Here is a 14,411-nt window from a genome sequence, read left to right on the forward strand (position 1 = left end):
CACAGACACAAAATCCTTTCTACAACAGGACTCCTTTGGCCACTACAAAAACTTGGTGATACTTGTTTTCAAGTTTTTTGCAGCAAGAGGTGCCAATGTACAAACTTCACATTTGAAACTTGAGTACTATAGCAAAGCAACTTTGTTAAGCGGCTACTGCCAATGGCAGCTGAATATGGTGGGTGGGCTAGTACAGGTTAGACAGAGAGCCACTACATAGGGAGACAAAACAGGTGTGGGAGTTGTGCCCAGCTATTAGTTTTGCTATAGAGAATGTTGCAAAAGCACTTTTAAATTTTAGTTTACGGTTTGATTGTTGTTGTGATTGCCCCTTTCTGTCTAAAAAGTAACCACTAAGCAAGCGAAAGTACCAGGCGGCCAAAGAAGAAGAAAGAAGAAAGGTTGAGAACTTTGTGTGGCATTCATATCATTCATTAATTCATTGACATTGATTGTCAGACTTTTGCTGGTGACAAGCATACATATTTGTTTCCTTTTCAGGGAAATTTGTTTTATTAAGTGCCAAGAGCTTTCCGAAAAATCCAAATTTCATAATTACAACATGGATTTTTTTAAGTAAGAAAACACTTACTGTAGTACGAAAACTCTGATGTGAAGTGAAGGCAGAATTTGGGACCAAGGCTGAACTGTTCTGCAGAGGTATGCCTCTTTGTGTATCAACCAAGCCAATGTAATTTAGGGTCGGTCAAACACTGGGTTTAGCAGGGATCCCTTTCAAGACAGAAAAGTGTAGCAAAGAGAGATGGCATCAATTTGTAAAGTTTGAGACACTTAATTAGGGTGCATACATATTTTAAATGAGTTTGGAAGTATTCTATAGCAATGGAGATGACTTTGTAGAAGCTCATTATTGAATGTCATTGTTACAATTTTAGACTATTATCAGTAGAAGATCCAATTGCTTAAAAACATTGAAATGCAACTGACAGTTTGACATAAACCGTTACTGACATGTAATATAAACTCAAATATGTGTATGTGCCATTTAACAAACTGAGAGGTGGGTAAACTGAGTTCAGGAGGTTTACACTCCATTACATGCCTTTCCACCACCCCTCCCTCCCTCTCTCCCCTCTGTTTGTCTCCCTTCAAACTTTCCCTCTCCCTTTGACTCCATCCCTCAAAGCCTATGGCATAAACACATCAGACAGGCTTTCTAGCCAGCCGTCGTTCACAGTGGCAAGTGAAAGGATGCAAATTGTTATCCCGCGTTTTACCCCTCCTCTCTCGTCTTCCCTCTCCTCCATCCCTGCTTTCGTCTCCCCACAGTTGGTCATGGCTGTTTTATACTTTGATTTTCTGCAAGCTTTACCTCATCACATTGCTTTTCCCAGAGACATGGAGAAAAACCTCTTACACACTCCGACTTACACATGGACAAACACACTCACACACCCCACATAACTATCTGGTTGCCAGATTTGCCGGTGGGCCCAGAACAACCCAATCAAAGCTCAGCTGGAAGGACTGCCATGACAATGCAGAACGGATGGACACAAAGAAAGGGGAGGGTAGAGGGTGGGTTGAAAACCGCTGTCAGAACTTGTGCTTTCTCCACAGTTACATTTGTAGACTCAGAGAGAGAAGATGGTCTTTTTGTGAGCCAACAGAGAGAAAAAAAAATCAGAGGGAGGATGCTTGATGCAATACAACAAAGTGGTTCACCTTTCCTCTTATAGTCTGTCATCTGGGAATTGGAGTTGTGCTGGTGTCTACAGCAACTCCCAGTGCTCTGTGTGGGAGTTTGCAGAATGAGATTTGTGCTCAGTAACTAAAGGTAACAGCTAAAGACTTCATATAGAGATCATATAGATGCAACTGAACATCTTGTTGCTGGAAGGTTTTTCATATGGATGTTTTTTTATTAATCTCCACTCTGATGTTTTCCCCTTAATGTGGTTCATTAATGATTAAATGATTTGCTGATCAACATAAAATTAATCAACAACTTTACATAACTATTAACCACCAATTAAATTACATTTATTAAGCAAAAATGCACTGACTGGTTTCAGCATTGTCAAATGGAAGATTATAGCATTTACTGCTCATCTATGATTCATAGTCATCATTATTGTTTATTTTGGGGGGGTTTCATTTTTACCAACTGTGTGTTTCATCAAAAAAATAACTGACAGATTAATAAATAATGAAAATAATTCTTAGTTGCATCCCTATGGTAAACCTGCTCAGAAATCTGAAAGGTTGAAAAAAGGAACTGTAAGTACTTCACCAGTCACTGTTTTCAAATAAAGAAGACTTGCAGTGTGGCAGAGAACCTCGAAATCCAGGCAATCTAGATGTTAATCAGTGCTATGAACGTCAACAAGTATTGCCTTTCTCTCATTGCAGATACAAATGTTAATAGTGAATAGTGAGTCCTGTTACTGTCATATGAAGGGTCACAAGTCCATCACAGTATCAACCCATCACGTCTCTTTAGTGCCTCCTGCTATTTTTCAAGGGAACCACAGCAGTAAGGACAATTTCTGTGGAGGGGTTCTCAGTTGACAAATCATGTTGCCATAGAAACACTGTTAGTTGTGTGGGTGGCAGGTAAGGCTGGTGTGTGTGTGTGTGTGTGTGTGTGTGTGTGTGTGTGTGTGTGTGTGTGTGTGTGTGTGTGTGTGTCACTATAGTGGAAAGATTTAATACGCCCTCCCTATGCTGAGCAGGATTGCAAGCTTGAGAAGGCCATGAGCTTTCAACGTTCAGTTTCCATGATTCTCGGTCCTAAAAATCTCTGGGGTAGGGAGTGAGAAAGGATGACACAAATCAAACGTGTCAGAATTCAGGGATAATATCAAATGCGAGTAGAAAACATCCTGCAGATTAGCCAGATTGGTGATTCACCACTTTGAGGAGAGACAGAGAGGTTTGCTGGGGTACATGGCAAAACTTTCACATTGCAGTTTAATCACAGCAATCAAAAATCAATAGCCGTCAGTGATGAAAGTCCGAGGCTTAATCAGAATAACAAATGAAACACGTTTTTTATTCCAGGAAAGCAACAAACTTCTCCCCAGCACTTGGCGAGAGTTGGGCCCTGGCTGAGAGTCAATCACTGCATTTGCGCAGACACAAGCCATTCCAAATCCCATCAACAGAAGAGAAAAATACTCAAGAAAGGCAAAATCCCAAACTCAAAAGGGAGTAGCACAGAGAGAAGAATAACACGAAAACCCAGTGTAAGCCTTGTTAAATCTCTCAGTAACATCCCCAACATTCTGCTGCTAGCCTATGATCTATCCTGAGGGGAGGAGGGAGGCAGGAGAAGGTGGGATGATGCAGGGAGGGTATTACAGTAAATCAGATCCTCCCCCTCGCCCCACTGCCTTCTGGCTATAGCGTAGCAGGGGTCCTCCCTGAGCCCGCTGTCTCACAATTACTGTGGTAACACTGCATACTGATGCCCCCTGACACTCGGAGCAGACAGGAAGTGAGAGAGGGGACAAGAAAGAGTGGAACAGTGTGTGTACGGGGGGTGACATTTCATTAACTTTAAATCCTCTGGTCATCCCATCAGAAGATCTCTCCTGCTAGGAAACAATATTATACCATAAAAATGTATTAATCAAACATAGTAATCACATTCTCAGCATATTTTACTGTCACTACTCAAGAGGGCTATTTCTACAGGGGTCTGAAAAGACTTCCGTAAGAATATATTTTAGTATTGGTCACATAGGTCTTTTTTTCACAGCAAAACTTTCTGACAGCCTGATAAAAGCTTTCAGCATGCATCTACCAAAACCTTTTAAAGCATTGCTTGTGTCGTTTTGTTATTATTTCTAAAGGAGAGGTGGTGCTTTGAGTGCTTACAACTCAAAAAAGAAGTCACTGACCTATTTTAGCACCTAGCAGGGTAAGCACTAATCCTCTTTTCAAGTAGAAAGTAATTCAACTTTTCTGAAATACAGCACTCATCAATGTCACTCCAGAGCCCCTACAACCAATAAGGTTAAAGCAGTGCTGGGACCAGGGTGGAGTGTCAAGAGCACGCATACTACAGTCAATAAATTGACATTAACCACTACTATAACATGTCAACGGCACTGCAGGCCCTAATGCTCAACTAGCTGACCTGTGGACTCACACACACATTGTCACATTGATATTATGGTACACAGTAGAATTGCAAGTTTAAGCAACATGCTATGAAAATATAGTTGGTTCCTGCTGCCTCACTTGAAGAAAACCTTGCTATTGAAAGAATAAAAAATCCCAAAGGTTAAAGGAAGTGTCGGCCTGAACAGAGTCTGGAATAAATTACAAGCCATAAAAAAATTGTTGTAGGTTACGTTATAAATATTGAGAGCTCTGAGGTTTTGTATGGTATGGATTAATAAAACGCGTGTGCACGCATGTATGCATATTAAGCATGCGTGCCCATGCTTCTCTGCAACAGACAGGATGAAAACAGAATTAGGGGCCTAATCCTTGCACGGACTTAAGGCGTCAGTGCTGGAGCAAATGAAAGAGAGCAGAGGAGAAAAAAATGCCCCAAGACCGTCTGCAATTTTCTCATCATTTCATGCATCTGAAACAAAACTAATTTACTGCTTGTCATGCTCGGCTTGGCACACACAAACATAAGAGCCAATATGCACAGCGTGTCACCTGCCACTGCATCAAAGAGAGCTGTTTATATATGAGACTCACTGCTCCATATGAATCATAGAGACCTGGGAGAAACGCTTAATATGGACTTATCAAAAAGGAGCAGCCTGGCAAATACACTGATATGTTGGTGACTTCCACATCTCCCTGATTCCCATCTAAAACAGCAGCCTCCCATGTCTCCTCCTCACTTTATTATATCGTGCCTCATAGGTCATTCCAATGTCACAACAGTCAGGATTTTTTTTTCCCAACCCAACACACAAACACACACAGATAAAGTTATGTGCTTGACAGCTTAGAGTGAGGCAGAAAGATATGGGACGAGAAAGCTGGAGGCAGAAACAGTCAGAGAGAGAGAGGATTGAGAAAAAAGATGAAAGGAAGCGTGAGAGAAGGCTGGGGGGAGAAAATAAAATTGGTGCGACTGTGATATAGTAGTATGTACATGTATTGGGCCCCATTATAAAAGGCACGTGACAGCTTAATAGGACTCTGGCAGCCAAGATTTAAAAAAAAAAAGAGCACCATATGTGCACAGACACACATATATATACACATTAATATGTTGCCTCTGTAGGCATCATAGATATGCTGAGTAAACTACGCAGAGGAGAACAAAGGTTCTCATTAAAGTGGACGCTGTGACGTGTATTGATTTCTCCCGATAGAATTCACAACGTCTCTTGTTTGGAGATCCTCACTTCAGATCTCTGCTGCCATTGCTGTGGCAAACATCAATATGCAGCTCTGTGGTGCATTACCAAAGAGTTAATTACATACTTGTAAGCAATTACTCTCTTAATGTAGCATAGAATCCTCCCCCCCAATTGGAATTTAGATCAAAACCATCAAGCCGTCAGCCAGAGATACCATCGTCCTAATGAAGTGTCAACTAAAACATAATAGACATTGAATTTTACTATCTGAATCGCTCACCAAGTTTGAAGCCTCCTCTACGGTCAAGGCCATTCAGACTATATAAAATGACAGAGGTTTTGTGTGGCAAGAAAAGGCCTAAGAAAACTGTAATTGAATGACTATTATTCAAAATTAAACTCCAGTTATACTATTACTTGTTAAAGCCCTCATCCTAAACAACAACAACATTTTATTGTGGCAGTTAACAAGAGACGTAGCAGTCCCCAAAAAAGATTATACATCCTATTTTATATTAGCCCTGCAGCATTGTTAAAGAATAATGTGTCTAACTGTCCTAAAATATGGTGGGAAGAACAGCTGGTGACGAGAAAATAAAATTTGCAACCCTCTCTGTTGTGTTTGGTGACATGGGAGAGGAGGGGGGTCTAATTGGACACTAGCCTCCGTCTGGTAGTCCTGTCACAGCCCAGAGGGCTGTAAGTGTGTGTGAGTAACAGAGAGAGAGAAAGAGAGAGAGAGACATCAAGTGAGAAAGAGAGCAACAGAAAGAGAATGAGAACAAACAGAGAGCTCCATTCAGGTCCAATCCACAGACACATCATTCAGTCTGACATGACGATATATCTCTGTGACCAGAATATTCGTATAGGGCCTCTCCAGGCCAGTCACAGATGCATCATTCACACCCACACACAGACACATAAACACATTTTGCTGAGTCTTGCCTACATTGCTACCAGGCATTTATAATCACTACGGAGAATCTTTCTAAGATTCCCGATTCATACTGATTCACAGTTTCCCCCTTGATGTGAACACATTGAAAAGATTTTCTATGGAGCTTCTTCTTGTAAAGGCACCACCCCCAAAGTGTAATGAATGTCTTTACTGCCAAGGTTAGAGTGAGAGTTTATCTATTAGCAAGCCATAATATTGACAGGGCCGTGCTCTCCAGGTCCAAACTCCAGCCCCGTAGCCGTAACATTGGCCGACAGACAGGGGGTAGTATGTCAATGTGAGGTGCTTACAGGCCGATAATGGCTGCTGTTCCAATTCCTATAGGCAGGCCTTGATAGACAGCACACTGGGAGAGAGGGAGAGAGACACGTAAGGGAGGGAGCAAGACTGAGTAGTAACTGCTTTTACAGCCCTTAAGAGTTTAAGATTGAGCTTGAATTTGGTGAAAGGACAAGGAGGCAAGATGAAATTCGATTATCAAAATGCTTAGGGACTAAATGTTTTTCCCTTGAGACCTTGACAGCAGCAGAACACACAAAGAAATGTCTATGAGGACAAGCAAATTACAACATTCAGGCATGAGTTGAGATACGCATTAACACCACACACACACACACACACGCACTGCCGAGCTAGCCTGCCATGCATCCACAGTCACATTGACACAGACAAGCAGAGGAACTTCAGTAGTACTCCAGTAAAAACTACTTTGCCCTGTAAGTGAGCTACTTTCCTTAAGTGTACCTCACAATTGCAAGCTGCACACAGTTAAACAGACTAAAAAAGCCACACATCAACCAGCAGTATCTCATGTTTGTCAAGTTTGTTTTCAGTCGTCTATCAAAGTACCATCCGAGTGACTTGGGTGCCAATGCAGATTCCCTGAACAAAAAAAGCATGCTATCCAGTAATATCACACTGATTTTCCCCAAGCACATCTAAGGGTATGAAAATGCTAATTCTATGGAAAGATGCTTTTATAATATCCTGAGTAAAACATGTTATACATGTTAATAAACATGTGGCTCTTTTGATTAATTATGCAATAAACGCACCACACATCATTTTATTGTGCTGTTGAATCTAAATTCTAAATCAAAATGGATGTCAACGAGAGCTTAATATCAATCTATCCACTGCAACAGCCTGTGAGGCCACACTGCCCCTCATGGTTTTCCGGGATACAGCCTTGTCCCTTGAGCAATGCTCTGTTGAGCGTGCAATAACCACAAGTATGTAAGCCTTTTATTAGACAAAAAAAGAAAAAACCCATACCACTCAAAATGTATCATCACAGTGCTTGCAAGCTATCTGTGCAATAACAATAACACAATGGTGTACATTACGTATAGAGTTATATCAGACAGTGATTGGAGGGGTGACTCTGAATTGATGCATTCAGTCTGAAGTGCAGGTGGATAGAGGGAGGGAGAAACCGGCAGAGGGGCTCAGAGAACTCAGTGTGACTGCTGTACTGGGGATCTGCACTTTGCATAGGCTGGAGCAGCTGCTTTTTGTGCATGAGGTGTAAGAGAGGGTGGGAGGAAGGGAGATGAGGATGGGGGAAGTGACCGAGCAGGAGAGAGACAAAGTATAAAGTCACATTTGGAGCCAGGGACTTACATCACACTACATGGTTAAGACTACAGAGTGCTGAGCAGCCTGCACGGTTATTTCCCTTGCTTAAATGTCAAGAAATCAGCTCAAGCTCCAACAAATCTTCCCATTCAAGTATAGACTACACTGATGCCAGAAACTGACACACAAATATGTTGTGGGGATAATTAAACTTGTGTCCAACTAGAACGTAGGCAAACCCATATCTGTTGATAACAAAGTGCAGATACTGTATACAGAACAAATGCTTTGTTTAAAGACAGTGACACTAACTTAAGCATTCAGCACTGAGGAGAAAATGACTCATCACCCCGTGTCTTGGCTCACCTTATGTTGCACAAGTACAACGTGGGGAAAAGTGCGGAGCAATCAAGAAGAAGGTGATCTATGTGAATGTAGTTTCTCAAAAGACCTTGAAATCGTCCCAGTAAATCAAAAGACAACAACATTTGCTTAACTGTAATTTGGCAAAATATAGCAGAGTGAGTGAACTGTTTAAATTTTATCTTGGTATAACGCTCAACACTCTGAACAACATTAACAGACCACTACAGCCAGGTTTATAATCTACTCAGTACAGGACTTGAATGAACATTTATGAAAACAATTAAGTAGCCTACACATGCACATCAAAGCAAAAATCTTTCAGATAATGTCAATAACCTGTAAAAAAAAAAAAAAGAAAAAAAAGAGAGCATGTTTAACCTTAAATTACACATTGATATTATAGTAATACTTTTACTAATAAAATTCCAGGACTTGAGACAAAGTCACATTAAGCCTAGTACAATACACAGAGAGAGTAAGTCCCTGTAGATATTATAAGTACTATGTTTTCTGTTCACCTGCCTAAGTCCAGCCATTCCTCAAGTGCTTTTAGTAGAGACTGGTGTAACCCAGCGATCCTGGAAGCCATGGGGGAGAAATTTGCCTGTTAAAAGTTAATTTTGCATCAGGCAACGTGCGTTTTCAGCGAATTACAAGACACAGCTGACACTGCTACTCTTAAAATGAAAAATGTGCGGCTACATTGCGACTTCTAAAAATATAGTCATACGCAGACTACAAGGAGGTGTTTCAAGGCAGAAATACGAGAAAATAATCCATAGGGATTGTACAACCCTGATAATATCACCTAATCAATATGTTCAGAAAGGTTCTAGTACCATGCGTGAATAGTTTCAGGCTAGGCTACATAAAATCCTTCCAACGTGGATCCCTAAAGATGCAGGACACGCTCCAAAACTGCATGGAATCAAGAACTTTTCTAAAAGAAGCACGCTGTATTCGTTGTTAACAGTTCCCACAATGCTTTTCCCATCAGCCTTTTAATTCTAACATGATACATTACAGCTGCTAAGCATCCTGGCAAAACCGCGTAGTAGAATATCAGATAGTTTTGTCTATTTCAATGATTTAGAGCCGAGCCACGGCTGAAATACCAAATGCAGTCTAGGAGTCTACGCGCCACTAAATGCTTGTCCTACGGCACTGCGTAAATCCATTTCGGAATCCCCGACAAATATTTCAGTTTCTAACCTTCAGAGTTTAAAGCTGCAAGAGGAACAAGCACAATTTGGGCATGCAGCTCTCTCTGGCTTACAGTGGATGAAGGACATGAATGATATGAAGCGCCAAATGGAGGGAATCCAGTCAATATAAGGTCCCAAGTTGAGAGAAATAGCAAGTCATTAAAATGTTCTGCATTTCTCCCCGTGGCTTGTTATATGATCCACATGGACAGGTTCGAAATGAAACCCGCCCGATCGCCGGAGTGCGCAGAGCGGGCATGGCGCAGCTAGAACAGGTGCAACACGCCTCCGTCACCTGGCTGGTGCAGTGGCAAACTCACACCCAAAACCTGGCTATAATGGAACCGAAGCACCCTAAAACAGCCCTGGTTGTGGGAACTAACGCCGTGACAAGCCTCTTTCCTTACCTGTAATCTATGCAGATATCACTTCAGAGCCACAGCCGCATCGACACTGCGGATAAGAGGCACGTCCAGAGCAATCCCCAACTCCTTTTACTCCCCCCAAAAACGAGAAATGCTTAGAATCGCGTTATATCCTGATCAAATGGCTTGTCCACTTTAAATCCCCGGTAGAGGTGTAGTTAGAAGGCGATTCCTGCACGGGAAAAAGAAATCGCAGCAGACTTCCAGCAGCATCCCCGATCAGCAGGACCCTACTATGCCGCTCTGAGCGCTCTGAGAACCGGGAGCTGCACTTCCCATCCCCCGGCGAGGACGCACTTGGTATGCCGTTGGAAAACCCGCTGCGCCGTATGGGATACCGCAGGAGGCTGTGCTTGTGTGCGTGTGTGTGCGTGTATGTGTGTGTGTGCGTGTAGAGAGCGTGTGTGTATAGATGTGACTCAGTGCGGTGCTCCTGCTCAACTGAGGTGCTGAGGGTGCTGCAGCGAAGTGCGAAAGGAAGAGAGGCAGCGCGGGAGGGACGGGGAGAGAGAGAGAGTGTGGTGTGCTGCCTCGGAGTTTGCAGCTTCGCCGCGCATCTTGAGGCTCGGAGGGACTTAGTAGATGGCGCTTCCCCCGTTGCAAAAAGCCAGTTTTTTTTGTTTTGTTTTTTTTACCAAGGATCCTGACTCGCCCGCAACTGGAGGGGGGTTCAACCTCAGGGTACATCCCTGAGCACTACACAAAACAACAAACTATTTATTACCATAATCACGTTTATGATCTAGGCTACTTTCATTTGAAGGAAGAAAATTTCACTATAGTTGTCCAATGCAGTTTCACGTGTTTTTTTTTTGGCGTCAGCACCTTTAAACAAACGTGCAGACCACTTTTAAGACGAATCATTAAAAGTTGGTTTTCAGGTTTAATTCCACCCTTTGACGGACAGTTTTCCCCTAAGAAAATAAGAACATGACAGGGGATATGAGATTAAAGAGAGCTTATGCTTTGTTAAAACAGAGGTTTATGTAATGCATTCATCCCGTTGAGAATGGGATTTGGCATTGCCAAAGGGGAATTTACACAAATACACTACAATACCGGGGTGAAATGATCAGATCATCGGATTTGAATATCTAATCGCAGGATCATTTAAAGACAGAGATTAAGCAACACGGCAACATAATTACGACACTTGCATAGTTGTAGGGGATTAGAATCTGCATTTTTGTTCTTTGATGATCTTTTAACATTCAGGAGTGTATCCTCCCCCCACACATTTAAAGCAATTAATATTCTAAAAGGCCTAATTATGTAATCATGTCTTTAACGAAATAAGCGATGTGGAGGTACAGGAATAATGCCCTTTCCAGAAAATCGGCTATTAAGCCTAGCCTACACCTTATCTTCATATGAAGACAATTCAAAACAAATCCATCAACATCGACTAAATATTGCGCACAATATTGAGTCTGTGCTGAGTTATCATGAAATAACTTCCAAATGATAAGACCTGCTGGCTTGTAATATTAACAGTCAATGACAGGGTTTGAGTTCAATGAAAACTGAAGAAGAAAAAAAATCATCAAACTTGAATAAATGAACATGCGCCCACTGACCGTTTAGCCTATATCATTGAACCTCAGAGAGGCAGAGAAAGCTCTGGGTGTGGTGTGTGGTGTGTGTGTGTGTGTGTGTGTGTGTGTGTCCCTCTCTCCCTCTCCCTGCTCTGCTCTCACTTCCAGAGGGGTTCCTCGCTTTGAAACACTGCATCAGAGCACCACCTACAGGCCAAATTAACTTTACAGCCAGAGACAGTGACAAATAAAAACCGAGGCAAAGTGCATCACTGGCCCTGCGGTGTTCTGTATGACCACAAATCACTGTAACCATTTCCTTGGATTTTAACCCAAGGTTTTTAACGTGCAAGGGCAACTGTGCAAAACCTAAAATGATACAAATGTCAGAAGTATACCAACATCACAGAAAGCCAGATAAGTGCTACATTACAGTCACACTGTCTCTTTGAGTAGCCTACGTCATCAACGCTAGTGATATTCGGTCTATAAGGAATAAGGACTAAGTTTTAGTCCCATACACACCAGCACGTACCTTGAGATCCTCGGGCAGAGGTCTGTTGTCTGTTCCAGAGTGTCGACTGAAAACTAAAGGGGACAGAGCGTTTGCTGTCAGGGCCCGAGGCTCTGGGACAGCCTGCCGAGGAAATCAGGTCAGCTGAGTCAGTGAACGCTTTTAAGTCCCTTCTTAAAACATACACTCATAGGAGAGCCTTTCCCGATCTTATTTGACTTTATTTTATTCTATTTTACTAATTTTATATTTATCTTAAACGTGTATTTGAGTCTTTCAATGTTTTCATGCTTTTATCTTGTATTGTTTTTGTATTATTGTCTTTTGGGTATTATTGTCTTTACACTTGTTAAAGCACTTTGTAACTTGTTTTTGAAAAGTGCTCTACAAATAAAGATTATTATTATTATTATTATTATTATAGAAACATGATGGAGATCGTGCCTTGTCAAAATTAAACAGAATATCCCTCAGAATATTATAGCAATTGTGGTTATGCTATAGCCTACTGCCATTATCACAGCTAAGTTTGTTAGCATGTAAGCTAACTATGACCAAAGTAACGCAGAAGCAGCTGTTCAATTAAGGATTATACCCATGGAAAGAACCAAAAAACCACGAAAGTAACTTTTTTAATCTTACCTCGAATATTTCCCACAGCTGACTAGCAAATAAGTAAATTGCAGAGTTCAAATGCATCTCTAGCACTAATTTAAACTGGAGTTAAGGCGTGAAAATAAACAACTAAGCAACTTAATGATTGTAAACAAGAGGCACTGTCATAGCACTACACGAACTTCCGCCAGTTTGGAGTCACGTGACTGTAATCTTGCCCACCTGTGTGTTCTTTTTGCTTCAGTGACTAAAACCTCACTCTTTGAATACACTTTAAAATGATGATAACGGAACGAAATAATAGGTACACCTAATTGAGCTATAGCTCAGGCATAGACCTATAGCCTGTTTTGTGGAAGAACATTTTATATTTATCATGCCTGATAAAAAAACGTTAGGCTATAAATGCAGACATAACTTTGAACGTTTTACTTTGGCCTTCAGTTTTATTAATTTTGTAGAACACTTTTTTCTACACTGTATGTAGTATTATATATTCTGTGCCTGGTTGCTGATCACTTCATTGAAGCTGTGATGTCTATTCATGTCTTCAGCATTGAATCAATTAGAGATAGGACTATAAACTCTTGTATATCTATACACATTTACTAAAATTCAATATTTGGTATGTTTGGAAACTTTGGGGCCTCTGCCAGAATTTAAAATAAAGTTCTGTGGGTTTGAAATGCTTGGCCAGACAAGATATGTCTAGAAAGATGGGCCCACTGGTGGGACTGGTGGGGCACTCTGCTTCCGAGCAGGGTAACACTTGGTAGCTTTTTAAAAATCAATATAAAGAATGGACTAAGATGCGCCTTTGTAAACAAATAAACACATGAAAACAGACAAAAAAGGCTTTTAGATCTAGCAATCCAGTGTCACCTCAGAGGAAGACTGACCCCTTGTAAATCAATTCACACAATAAATCAGCAATAGCTGTATGTTTAAGGGTGGTCGCTATTTGCCCAAATCTATATGACAACCCATTGATTTCAGTATATATCAGATATGTGTTCATTTATTATACTTTTGACAGACTGTGAGGGCATCTTTTTGAGTCATTTCAAGGATAAAAATTCAGAGATATCAACAAACCTACTGGTTTCATTTAATTACAACACAGGCGAGGAGCTAAATCAACAGTCTGTGGATCTCAATATCAGATAGCTTTCAAAGCACAGCAAATCAATAGTGCTGCAATCTACAGTGACAATAGTCATTCCATGAAGGGTCAGTATCGCATGACCTTGTGAAATTAATGTTAAGGTCACCAGTCCATGTTTAGATCACACATGATAATGGGTGTGTATAATTATTTTTTTATCATAGGAGTTCCATCCTATCTGTGTGCTGCATGAGCATAAATTAATTAAATCCAAGGACACAGAGGTTTGTCTTGAAGGCTTAAACACAAGATTTTTTAAGACTTTACACTTGGTTAAAAATATATAGATCGGAATAAGTAGAAAATGTACATGCATGTTAGGCCTAGCATTAAAGAAAAATATTTGCACATGTCCATTACTCTTTTTGTTTGACTGTTGCCAGACATTTAAATGTTGCTTGGAGGTGCATCTCTAAACAATATTTGTTTGCTCTAGAATTTGTTTTCAACAGTGTTTCCTTCCCGTCTTTGCTTCTTATCCAATGCCAGAAATGTGAGTGAGAGATGTAGGAAAAACAATTTAACCTCAAGGCCCATTAGTCGTTGAGCATTTCAAAGACTTCTAGCCCATGTTGTAGTATCACGGAATTGTACATGTTCAAATTTCCATTTGTCTGAGCATTTTGTCCGTGTTATCTTAGACATTGAGATTAAAATTTAATTCTTATAGTTATTCCGGATGTTTTGTGCATATACTTGCATGCATATACTAATATACGTATATATACTTGCTGTACGTTAAGCTAG

General features: G+C 40.9%; 1 protein-coding gene across 5 annotated transcripts in view; it reads right to left on the reverse strand.

The window, feature by feature from the left end:
• plxna4 (plexin A4) overlaps window positions 1–12,641 on the reverse strand; it is a 237,391-nt gene extending 224,750 nt beyond the window's left edge. The window contains exon 1 of one of the 5 annotated variants that reach the window (XM_038738721.1): window positions 12,527–12,641. The gene's annotated coding sequence lies outside the window, so the exon portion shown is untranslated. Of the gene's footprint in view, window positions 1–592; window positions 707–9,817; window positions 10,295–12,526 lie in introns of those variants that run through there. The other 4 variants (XM_038738720.1, XM_038738722.1, XM_038738724.1 and 1 more) reach the window with 4 other exon arrangements.
• Between the last annotated feature and the right edge of the window lie 1,770 nt (window positions 12,642–14,411).

This window comes from Micropterus salmoides, unplaced genomic scaffold (genome assembly GCF_014851395.1).
Source record: "Micropterus salmoides isolate LMB-PRFRI ecotype aquatic unplaced genomic scaffold, ASM1485139v1 Ms_hic_scaffold_23, whole genome shotgun sequence".
Taxonomy (NCBI): domain Eukaryota; kingdom Metazoa; phylum Chordata; class Actinopteri; order Centrarchiformes; family Centrarchidae; genus Micropterus; species Micropterus salmoides.